This window comes from Sphaerodactylus townsendi, linkage group LG02 (assembly GCF_021028975.2).
Source record: "Sphaerodactylus townsendi isolate TG3544 linkage group LG02, MPM_Stown_v2.3, whole genome shotgun sequence".
NCBI classification, from domain to species: Eukaryota; Metazoa; Chordata; class Lepidosauria; order Squamata; family Sphaerodactylidae; genus Sphaerodactylus; species Sphaerodactylus townsendi.
This window is the reverse complement of record NC_059426.1, coordinates 73,562,523-73,575,016: the sequence shown is the minus strand read 5'-3', so window position 1 is coordinate 73,575,016 and position 12,494 is coordinate 73,562,523.

Here is a 12,494-nt window from a genome sequence, read left to right as displayed (position 1 = left end):
CTGGAGGCCCACAAGTTTGACATCTATGATCTAAGCATGCAAGTAATGTTGCAAAAGATTGTACTGGCTCTCTTTTTGGTTCTTCTGTTTCCTTCACCTTCCCTTTTTATTGCTTTTTCCAATTATATAAACTAGGCACTTAAAAACACTTTATATGTTGCGCTAAAACTAAAAGCTCATGCTGCTGATACTGCATGTTTAGCTTTTCCAGTAAAAATAAATAGTGACTAATTAGAACGTACTTATATGTTCCAGTTAGTCTCTATTTTTATTAGAAAAAGCAACTACCCTTAACACTTGTAAGTCAAACAATTGGCCAAAGAGATGGGAATATCCTCTTTGCTGATGCCACTGGCACAGAGTGAACAGGTTGTGATCCACTGCAATAAATTATTGTATCCAAAGTACCCAAAGTATATGGTAAAGACCTGTTGAACTCAATGTCTTCCCATAGCCAGGTCATTTGGTAAACATGTAATACATTAATAGGAAATAAAATGAATGTAACTGATGGGAGATACTAATTATTCTGGGATGAAGGGACCTGCATCTTCCCATATTTAATTCCAAAATTATATCCAGATCTTATTAGAAAGCTCCACTGATTATCTGAGAGTTAGCCAAAAGCAAGAACATATTAGCAGGAAATAATCTAGAGTAAACTACTGTGGTGAAAATGAAAATGGGGCTTACTCCCAGGAAAGTATCTTCAGGATTGTAAGTTAGACTCCTGAAAAGTAAAAGAATGAACTTCTATTCAGTGCAGGACAGAAAGAAACCAATGGAAGAGGGCTGAATAAAATCGTTTGAGCACAGTGGTTGCAGTGGAGAATAATCATAACTATTTTTTGCAGAATTAAGGGGATCCAAAATCAACTCAAAACACAGCAGCCTGGATTCAAATTCCTTCTTCGTCATGATGCTCAGTAAGAGGAAAATTGTTTACTTTTCTTACTCTTTGAACTGCTGTGAGGATAAAATGAAGTAGCCTCATTTTTGTCTTCCTGATCTTCTTGGAAGAGTGCTGGCATACAAATGTGATTAATAAATAAAATAATACAGGAGGGCCCAAGAGTAAAAGATTGTCTATAAAGATTACTGCAGATAATAAAACATAGTCTGTTTTTGAGTATCAAAAAGTAAAATAAAATTATCTACAGTTTCGGTCCCATTTAACAGGAGGAAAGTAGGATACACATATTTTAAATAATGTTTTCCACATTTTTATGTGTGCCAAATAAATTGTTGTACAGGTAAAAGAAGAAACATTGATTACATGGGTGAGTCAAAATGTCTAACAATGGAATCCTAAACAGAGATACACACACAGCTTCTAGGTTTATTGAACTCAGTGGAGTTGAGAAAGTGTGATTTTGCTTAGGATTGCAGGATTGCATTAACATAAATTGGTGAATGTCGTCTTCATCTTCATCATCATCATCATCATCATCATCATCATCATCATCATCATCATCATCATCATCATCATCATGTCAGAACGTTCCATTCAACTCAGAAGGACGTACTTACTTCCAATTGAACACTGCTAGGTTTGGGTTGAACGGCTGGAAACTTAAATCATACTGAACAGAAAGTAAGTCCCATTGTACTAATTCAATGTTGATCAGAAGTCAAGTATAAAAAACCAGGCTGTTAAAAAACTTTCTGGACTTATCTTTATGGGAAAGCCATTTGCCTAACTGTGCATCTTTGTCAGTAAGATAAATTTTATATATATTTCTAAAAGCCTGTATGGGATTACTGGAGACTTAGATTGAACTTGCATTCTTAAAATCTGTCAACTTTCACCCCTTTTCCTTCTGTACAGGGTTGGGAATGGATTAATGTTTGTGTTTTTCTCCAGATGTGCTCAAAATCAATAATAATGTAACAAACACACACACATGCACAGTACAGTATCTAAATGAAGTTACAGTTATCTGACCACAGTTAACCAAAGGCAGAGCCCCTGCCAGGCAAAGACTGTGGGCCCATTCTCTTCTGGGCAGATAAAGCACACAATGAGGTTTTGTCCAGTTGCACAAACCAATTCAGAAGGGCAGATTCTCTTATATATATAAATATATTTTTCTCTCTCGCACAGCTGTGCAGTGACCAATTCTTCTCCAGGGAGGGGGTGAGAGAAAGGGAGGGGGCTGAGGTTTAGGGAGAGTAATAGGACTATTCTTTCAGAGTTAGAAAGCAAAGGCTCAACAGCCTTTTTCAACCTCTTCCCCCCCTTCTATTAACACAATTGTTATCTTTTACCCTTCCCACTCCCTCTCCCCTCATCCTTTATAAAGACACACTTCAGGCAGTCCGGGAGGAAGCAGAAACATTTTTGTTCATGTCTGTAGCTAACATAAATGAATTCAACACCACCATATCCAAACATTTCCCTAAATGAGTATTTTGGGATACAGCAGCTGGTTTTTGGCCTCTTTATGGGGCCGTGAAGTAAAGTCTTTCATTCTAAAATACCCCTGAATATGGAAAGAGCAACATACACATTACTGTTCAGGACCATACAGATTTCATAAGAAAGAAACCTGTTATTTTTTTCCTTGGGACTGTTTAATAGAGAGCTGTGTAAAAGGTTCTTGAAAGCCCATGTTTACAAGGTTCACCGGTCATCAGAGGCATAGCTGGGCCAAACTGTGCCTGGTGTGCAGTCTATATTTTCCATCCCCCATGGCCCCCTGCGGCGCCCTGCCCCCCTATGGGTCCCCTCGTGGTGCCCCCCTTCCCTCCTTCCCACACTTACCCCTTCCCTTAGTTCCTTTCCTTTTCCTAGAACTTTTTCAGGCTGAAAAAAAAGGCCTATTCGCAGTTCAGGCTTAAAAATGGCCAAGGTCTTTTGGGAACTGTAGTTCCTCAGGCCATTTTTTGCCTTTACTGTGAACAGGCCTTTTTTTCAGCCTGAAAAAGTTATAGGAAAAGAAAAGGAACTAAGGTAAGTGTGGAAAGGGGGGTGCCATGGGGGGTCGTCATGGGAGGGGCATGGCGGGGACCGCGGGAAGGGGGAGGGGCCTGGGGCGATTTTCTGTGACCCCCAGGCATGCGCCCAGTGCACGGCGCACCCCTGTCCCCTTGTAGCTCTACTTTATATTAGAGGGGTGAAGGGAATTCTGTCAAGGCTATCCGTAGGCTATCCATTCTTCTTCAGAACAAATAGGTCAAGCTAGATGATGCTTCCAGTTTTGCTCAAAGAATTTCAAAAGATTGATGCAGAATGACATCTTTTTGCAAAAGCCATGCTTATTTCTCCTCAATACGATCTGTTCTTTTTGTTAATTTTTTCCCCTTAAATAATAATTTTCACAATTTTAATAACTTTAGCTGGCTTCCATCCAGCCCTCTTAAGTTCTTTTTAAACTTGTAATTTCATTATGAAACTTTTATACAAAGCATCTGTTTGGGGAAGGGATGATGGTGGGTCTATTGTGTACAAGACATCTACCTTATGTGCCTTAGGGGAAAAGATAGGTTCAACTAATAAGAGATGTTGTCTTTTCCACTTATCCCTATCCTTCGCGACTGTACAATGAACAAGTACTGCTTTGTGATGTGAGAATTTTTAGTGCTTTTCTCTACAATGGTGGTAAGAATATACTAGATTTACTGTAAATGGAAGCTCAAAAACTACATATTAAGTGGAAAGAATAACAATTCTCATGCATTTTTAAAAAGCAGCCTAGGGCAACTTATAAGAATGATGTGTTGGGATTGAGGCTTCCTCCGGTTGACTTCCATTCAAAATCACCCTCTTTAAAGTTCTTTTTCACCCACAGGAGTATTTTTTTGCATCAAAGGTGGAAAATAATCCTTTTGGAAAAGAATTAGAGCAGGGGTATCAAACTCATTTGTTGTAAGAGCTGGATATAACATAAAAGTCATTTGGTTGAGCTGGGGCAGAGGGGCTCACCAGGCCATGTTGGCATGAGGTTGACATGGTAGGACAGATTGGGAGTGGGGTGGTGGGTGCCTAGACTGGGCAGTCCACAGTGGGCTCTCCAGGCCAGATTGGGAGCAGGGTGCGGTAGCCAGGCCAGCCAGCTACCTACCCCACTTGGGCTCACCAGTCCAGGCCAGATTGGAAGTGAATGGGTAGGTGGGTGCCTGTACTGGTGAGCTCGCAGTGAGGTGGGGTGAGTGCCTGGACTAGCAAGCCCTTAGTGGACTTTCCAGGCTAGATCAGGAGTGGAGGGGGGTTTGCCTCAACTGGCTTGTGTGCCTAATAAGCCCTCTCAAGGGCTTCTGGCTTCTGGCCATCATGTTTGACACCTCTGGATTAGTGGAAAGATTGCAGCTACCTAGCAACTTCCTAACATCAATGTATCTAATTCTCAACATGGAGAGATCTGTGGATACTTCTATTCAGAGGCTGGAGCTATGAATAGAAAAGACAAATCTTTCTACAAACCCAAGGATAGCCCCAGGTTTGCAGCAAAACCTGAAATATTAAAACAACAACACATTGGGTGATTAAAACCTGCCAAAATAATAGAAGCAGCACCTGTACCTTTAAGAAATTATTGCTTTCAGTAGCTGTTGCTATACTCAGTAAGCAGTAGGACCCAAGCAGAGCGTTCTAAAACAAAGACAGTCCAGCATGTGGTGAATGAATTTACAATTTTGTTTTTTTTTCTTTTGGTGAGGCAGAGTACAGGCAGCAACATTATTACCAGCCTTCAAGCCTTGGCTTCCATCAGTAAAGGGCAGGGGAGAAGGTCAGGGGCCTTTCCAGGAATGCTTGGTTCGTGGCTCACCCACCCTGGGAGGAAGGGTAGAAGAGGGAGCCCACCACGTGGGAAGAGGCAGGAGAAAAAGTATAGAGAGGAGGGGGAAGAGGGCCCATCATCTGGTCAAGGCCCACCCACCCTGGGGCAAAGGAGAAGAAGGAGAGAGGAAGGAGGCCCGTCATCTGGTCAAGGCATACCCACCATGAGGGGAAGGGTAGGGAAGAGGAGAACGGAAGGGGTAGGACTCATAGGTTGACATGGACAGCTGTAACCAAAGGTGACTTGCTACCACCATCTGGGATACAGTAGAATATCTGAGGTAGGACAGGTATGGCAAATGCCCTGGGAACCACTTGAAAAGGGGCTCTGTCCCTGCAGGGCAGCTCAGCAAAGCTGGCTTGGGCAAAAGATGGTTGCAGCCAGCCAAAGCACTCCAACCACCATGGTGCCAGTGTGACCTCTACAGAGTACCTTTGTTGCCTTTACTGAATAGCAAAGGTGACTCATTGTGACACCATAAATAGAGCCCGCAGCAGACAGATTGAAGCAACCTTTGGCATGTAGCCTGTGGAAGTTGGTAGCAAAGGGGCAGCAAAACCTGCATTCAGAAGAAAGTCAGTTCAGTCTGCCATCTTGTTCTGGTGCTTTTGTGCTCTAGGGCTGAGCTGATGGCAAAGGGGATCAACAGGGCAGATCTAAAACCAACATGATGACAGTGAAGCACAGACCCAGAGGAGAGGGGAGTGTAGGCCAGACAGAGACATGACTCTGCTTATCCCACTATCATGCCAGCTGTTCACTGGGCCCTGCCAGGAAGGACAAAAGGAAGGTGTGTGGGGTGGCCAGGAGAGCTTAACAGCTGTAAGACCTGTTAATATTTCAGCTCTTCCTTGGTTATGCCTTGAAACTTGGGGCGGGGGGGGGGCAATCGGCAACATGGGAACCTTTGGCTTGTTTTCCTTTGCTTTAAGTGTGCAGTAACTTTCTCATCCATTGGCCAGCACCTGCCTTATTTCTGGAGTGACCTGGGAGACTCTTAACTGTTAGGGAATGCTGTTAGTGATTTCAGCTCACTGGGATCTTGAGGGTAGGACTGGTATCGAGAAAGATACTAACCAAAGAATGCTGTAGTGGAATACGGTTCCAGCAAAGCCTGCTTGTATGCTGTTCGTGATATCCTGACAATAAACTGATTTCTGAACTCAAGAGTCTGGTTATTGCAGGGGTTGACTGATCCTGACAGTTGTAAGAAATGCCAAAAAATTGTCAATTCAGAAAGCTACTCAAGACGTCTTTGTACGAAGCAATGTGGCCATGCCAACTTCTTTATCTTAAAAAAAACACCCTGTTATTTAAATAATATGTATGAAGGAAGAAGCATTGTCTGATAATTTGATATAGGCAACAGGTAGCCTGATACTCTACATTTTCATGTCATTTTCATGTCAGGGTTTCCTGGAGGACGCATCGGTGCTCGATCCCTTCCAGTCCGGTTTCCGTGCTGGGCATGGGACGGAGACCGTCCTCATCGCCATCACAGACATGCTCCGCATGCAGCTAGACCAAGGCGGATCGGCGCTGCTTGTGTTACTTGACCTCACAGCAGCGTTTGATGTGGTCGACCATGACCTTTTGATCCACCGCCTGGCAGCCTCTGGAGTGCGGGGCACCGTCCTTCGATGGATTGCCTCGTTTCTCCAGGGTCGGGGTCAGCAGGTGTGGTGTGGGGACGAGGCTTCCCAAAGGGCTCCACTTAGTTGTGGGGTTCCCCAGGGAGCCTTACTTTCCCCGCTCTTATTTAATATCTACATGCGACCCCTTGCTCAGCTGGTGCGGAGCTTTGGGCTGGTCTGTCACCAATATGCGGATGACACCCAGCTCATTCTGTTGATGGAGAGGGGGGCGACCTCTGCCCCCGCGGCTCTGGCTACAGCATTGTTTGGAGTCGGGTCCGCTGGTTGGTTGAGGCAGAGTAGGTTAAAACTTAATCCAACAAAGACGGAGGTCCTCTGGCTGGGCCGGGGAGAGACCGAGGGATTTCCAGCTGCCTATTTTGGAAGGGTCACTCTGGCCCCGACATCCCTGGCTAGCCTGGGGTCCACCTGACTCTGCCTTTGACAATGGAGAGCCAGGTGGCCCATGTAACCCAGGTGGTTGGCGCTTTTCATCTTTGCCAGGCGCTGTTGGCCCTCTATCTCTCCCCGTCTCACCTGGCCACCGTGATCCATGCGACGGTCACCTCGAGGCTAGATTACTGTAACTCGCTGGCGCGGCCTTCCTTGGCGCATTGATCCCGAAGTTGAAGCTGGTCCAGAATGCAGCTGCATGGCTTTTGACAGGTGGTGGTTCTTTACACCACCTCGCCCCTGTGCTATGCCGCCTGCACTGCCTCCCAGTGGAGTTCCGGATCGCCTTCAAGGTGCTGGTAATAACCTTTTAAGGCCTTACAGCTGCATGGGGCCCTCATAACCCACGTGGACCGCATCACCCCTTATGTCCCACGTAGGCCACCGCGCTCTCAGCGGTGGCAGAACTGCTGGTGACCCCAGCCTGCTGATGATGCTGGTTTCGGACCCGGCCAGGGCCTTTACGGCTCTGGCCCCTGCCTGGTGGAATGCTCTACCTCCATCAGTTCGGGCCCTGCGGGACCTTGGTGAGTTCCGCAGGGCCTGCAAAACAGAGCTATTCCACCGGGCTTTTGGGGAGGCTGGCCGCGGTTTTACTGCCCCCCACTGAAACATCGGAATCAAAACTGAGGCTGCCATTCTCCATCCCCTGTTATTTCGGTCGGGCCCACTGTTGATTCCATCTGGGCCCGCCTGCTGCCTCCTTTTCCTTTTCTATTACTACTTCTCCCTTTTTAGCCTTGGGATCGGGTGCCCGTTTTTACCGTTTTATTAGTCTACTGTTTTACTGTTTAAATTGTATATGATTGCTGCTGGATTTTAAATGTGTTAAGTTATGTTGTTGGAGTTGCTGTCAGAGAACAGCCATGTTGGAAGCCGCCTCGAGCCCCCTGGGGAAGAGGCGGCCTATAAGTTTGAAATATAAATAAATATAAAAATAAATTCACTTCCAGGTCATTGGCTTTTAATAGTTGTGGCTGCAACACAGATCATATAAGATGCAATGCAGATTGCTTTCTTCCTGAATGACTGTGCCAATCATTTTCCAGGCAGGTGGGTAGATGAAAGAGAAACAGAGAGGCTGAAAACAGAAAGAGTAAATAAATATACCCTTCCTCAAGGCTCGCCTGGTATGACTGAACCCTACTGATAGAAGCAAAAAACAAACAAAAAGGTAAACTAAAGATGGAGTAACCCTTAAAGACAAAAGTATACAAATTATACCAAGGCTACAACTGCACTCTAAATCAAATGGTGTAAAAAGTGCTGTGCTCATTTCGTAAATATCAACGAGTGCATCACAATGCAGAGTGAATACAAACAGCAAAAATTCTAATCACTTGCAACAATCCAACTTGAATATAGCAGAGTTCACAATTCACACAAGCTTTTTGGTTGTGTCCCCGTTTTGTGGAGCCAATTCACTTCCTCAGAGTTGAAATTCAATTTTACCTCCTGTTTTCCAGGCTCACTATCTCATTATGTATAAAAATCATTCTTAACAAATTCATCCGTTTCCGATGCAACTCATAGATGCAAGACTAAGAAATCACATATATGTTATTCTAATATGCTTGAGAGTGTTTTTGAGGATCCTAAATGCTACCAGTCAGAAGATGAAGGGTTTGGATATATACCCTGTCTTTCTCTCCTGTAAGCAGTCTCAAAGCAGATTACAAACTCCTTCCGTTCCTCTCATCTCAACAGGTACTTTGTGAGGTATGTGGGGTTGAGAGAGCTCTGAGAGAACTGTGACTGGCTCAAGATCACCCAGCAGGCTTCATATGTAGGAGCAGGAAAACAAATCCAGTTCACCAGATAAGAGTCTGCTACTCATGTGGAGGTGTGGGGAATCAAACCTGATTCTCCAGATTAGAGTCCAAATTCCTGTCAATGGCCTGTTACATACTGATGTGCTCCCCACTTTAAACTGCCTTTTGCTCCAGATCAGAATTATGCAACAGCTTCGATATGTGATTCAGGATAGATGTTTCCTCAACTGTTCTGAAGTGACTGCACTTTTTAAAGAGGAAACCTTGTGTTTTCCAGGTGCAAGAAAAACCGGACCTTTTTTCACTTTGCAGGGAAGGCAAAGTAAATGTATGCACATTCCTCCTTTGAGTTTTTTCTCCTTTCCCTCTCTTCCTATCCCCCACCCATAACAGAGTCCTCCTACACTTGTATAATCCCGTCCTCCTTCCACTTTTCCAGCCAGCCCTCGCTTTATTCCCTCCAACTGCCATTTTTTTCTTCTCTGTTTGAGTGGAGCAGCAGTGGTGTAGTGGGTAAGAGCAGGTGTATTCTAATCTGGAGGAACCGGGTTTGATTCCCCGCCCTGCTGCCTGAGCTGTGGAGGCTTATCTGGGGAATTCAGATTAGCTTGTACACTCCAACACACACCAGCTGGGTGACCTTGGGCTAGTCACAGCTTCTCGGAGCTCTCTCAGCCCCACCTACCTCACAAGGTGTTTGTTGTGAGGGGGGAAGGGTAAGGAGTTTGTAAGCCCCTTTGAGAAAGGGGGGATATAAATCCAACTCTTCTTCTTCCAGTGGATTTTATTTTCTTTTATTATTTTTTCTTCTATTTTGTAATACATCAATGCATTAATGCATTAATAACATGAAAAAACTCATGCCAAATTGCAGTTACTTTCAATGCTTTAGAAACCAGGGAGAATTCAATCATACTTTCTGCATAGAGCTCAGCAGTCTTTCCTGTGTTGATTAAGAAGAATGTGGTCTTTATTAAAGTCTCAAAATCATAATTCCCTGATGTCAGCATTACCTATGTAATCATTCAGCACCTTGGTATACAGCTGCCTGTCACCATGATATCTGTTTAATATCTGATTAATCATTGTTTTATCTCATGCACTCTAAAGAGATGAGGATGGTATATATGAGTGGTATATAATATTCATTTGTTTGTTTATATTTTTATCTCACCCTTTCTCAAGACAATTGGGCTTGGGGTGGCTAATAAAAATATAAAATTCATAATTTATCAATATATTAAAACACAAATCATAAATATTTAAAAAATCAATATAAGTCTTTCAGCTTAAAAACAAACAATTTAAAATGACACCTAATTTATACAATCCCATTAGGATGACTCCTCCTATTTACAACTCAATCTAATCTAAAGGATGGGATTCTTTCTTAAAAGGTGGATCAATCTTGGCTGAGCAAGGTTTAAACCCACGTTATTTAAACTGAGTCTGAAACTTTATGTACAACATAGCATGTAGGTGTGTTGAACAGATTTCATTGCCTGCCTCTTTCCCTCTCTTTGGTCAGCCCTTCAGGTTTTTATCCCTATATTCTAAAGAATCTCATCTTCTCTAACATGGCTGCATTCTTCTATTCAGTAAGTGCTTATCCTTGGAGCTCCCCAGCCAAACGTACAACGTGCCAGCTGCTAGACATTAATGTGGCTTGTGATAGCGTCAGTGCAAACTGAAAATGCATCTATGATGAAATAGTGGTTATCTGCAACCAATTCTTGTGAGACTCAGCTCACACTCTCCACGTGTACATTGGCACATTTGGTCAGTCTAGGGGCAGGCATAGGCACTTGGGAACTTCCCACAGGTCACGAATTCCTGAAATTCCTGAAAAAATGAACATCTTTATCTTGAATTTTGGGACAGTTTTGGTTTGGTGAGGCAGCAAGAGGTGAAATGGTGGGGGAGAGAGACCATTCCATAGGGTACAGTGGCAGTTCTACTGTGAGCCTTTGTAACCCCCATGCCCAGAATGGGTTGGCCCAGAATGGGTTGACCCAGTAAGGGGGTGGAGACTCGGAGCAGCAGAGAGGCTGAAAGAGCTCTTTTGCAGAAGAACAAGGCTACCAGACTCGGACCTTGATTTCTATAAGCCCTTAACACCTTGTTAAGGGTTTTCTTTTGTGGTTGTAATGGGTGAGAGTTCTCCTGGAGACCTTGATCATGTTGCAACCTGTTCATCAAGCCCTTGGAGTCTTCAGGAGCCAGCCAACTTGCAAAGAAGAAATTGGACTTGGCAATATCAGTAGACTGTAAATAGAAGGACTTGAAATGCAACCTGAACAGGACCTTGAATTGTAACGTTAAATGTTGATGTTTTAAAAGTGTTAATTGTAAAGAAAAGTAAACAACTGCTTTGTTTAAATTTGGTTCTTTGCAACTCCTTCCAAGTACTGCCCCACAGAACCCACAAGCTGAGGTTACACCTTCAAATATCTTGGAACTTAGATTTACCACCCAAGAACTTGAAAGTTCAAAGTGTGTTTAAATGGCAATAGTAGAATTGATGCTGTGGTTCAGCTGGGGCACACTCTGTCTCTCTCCCTTTCTCTGGCTCATTCCGCACATGCAGAATAATGCACTTTCAAACTGCTTTCAGTGCTCTTTGAAGCTGTGCGGAATGGCAAAATCCACTTGCAAACAGTTGTGAAAGTGGTTTGAAAACGCATTATTTTGCGTGTGCGGAACGGGCCTCTGTGCCACTCCTGCTGTCTTGGGGGCGGGGGAGGGGGGGAGATATACATGCATAACCAACAAGTTAGTCTTGAATAACAAAGTAAACTGGCATTTAGGAACAGGCCTTGGCCTTGACTTTTTCATAGAAGGTAAATGCCATCAAAGTTACCAACAAGTGTTTCCCCCCCCTATTATATTTAAATATTCAGATGAATATGAAAAAGAGACAATAAAATATGTGGGTAGCAACTGTATGCCTACATTCCTATGCTGTGTTCCTGTCTCATGTGTAAAATATATGCAGTCATCAAATGTCATAGCATGTTTCTGAATCTAATGCTATTTCCTATACAGAACTGTGTTTTCTATCAAAGCTTGGTGGTCACATTTAAAATGGTCCTCCTGAGTGTAAAAGTCAGGGCTGCCTAGAAGACTTCAGAATGTTAAACAGGAGAGTAGAAAAGTAAAGTCTGACCTGACCAGCAGGAACTTGCAGTAGAGAGGATCACATTTGAGCTTACCCTTCCGTACAACTGCCATTTCATCCATGAAGCAGGACATTTCCCAGACTTACCATGAATCTACCTAAATTGAAATATCAAAGCATTTGTGGCAGCTTGTTGAGAATCTGTTCTGCTTTCTCTTCCCAGGACAGAAACTCCACTGATAAAATCTTTCTGTTTTTTAAAATTTCTTTCTCCCCCACCTTTTACCCAGTGAGGACCCAAAGCAGTGTCCATCATTCTCTTCTCCTCCATGTCATCCTCCTAACAGCCCTGAGAGGTAGGTTAGGCTGAAGAGGGTGTGATTGGCCCAAGGTCAACCAGCAAGCTTTCATGGCAGTGTAGAATTTGAACCTGGTTTCCCAGATCCCAGATCAGCATTCTAACCACTACACTACAATGGCTGTTATTAGTTATTAGTTAACTGAGAGAAGCTCTCCCAGCATGCTAAATAACCTTTAGACTGAATGCAAAATTTCTTGGTATGATGTTCTAGCCCAGCGGTTCTCAACCTGTGGGTCCAGACCCCTTTGGGGGGTCGAATGACTCTTTCACAGGGGTTGCCTAAGATCATCGGAAAACACATATTTCCAATGGTCTTAGGAACCGAAGGTCAGCTTCCGGCACGCGGAACCCGGCTGGACGGGCGCTTTCACGACT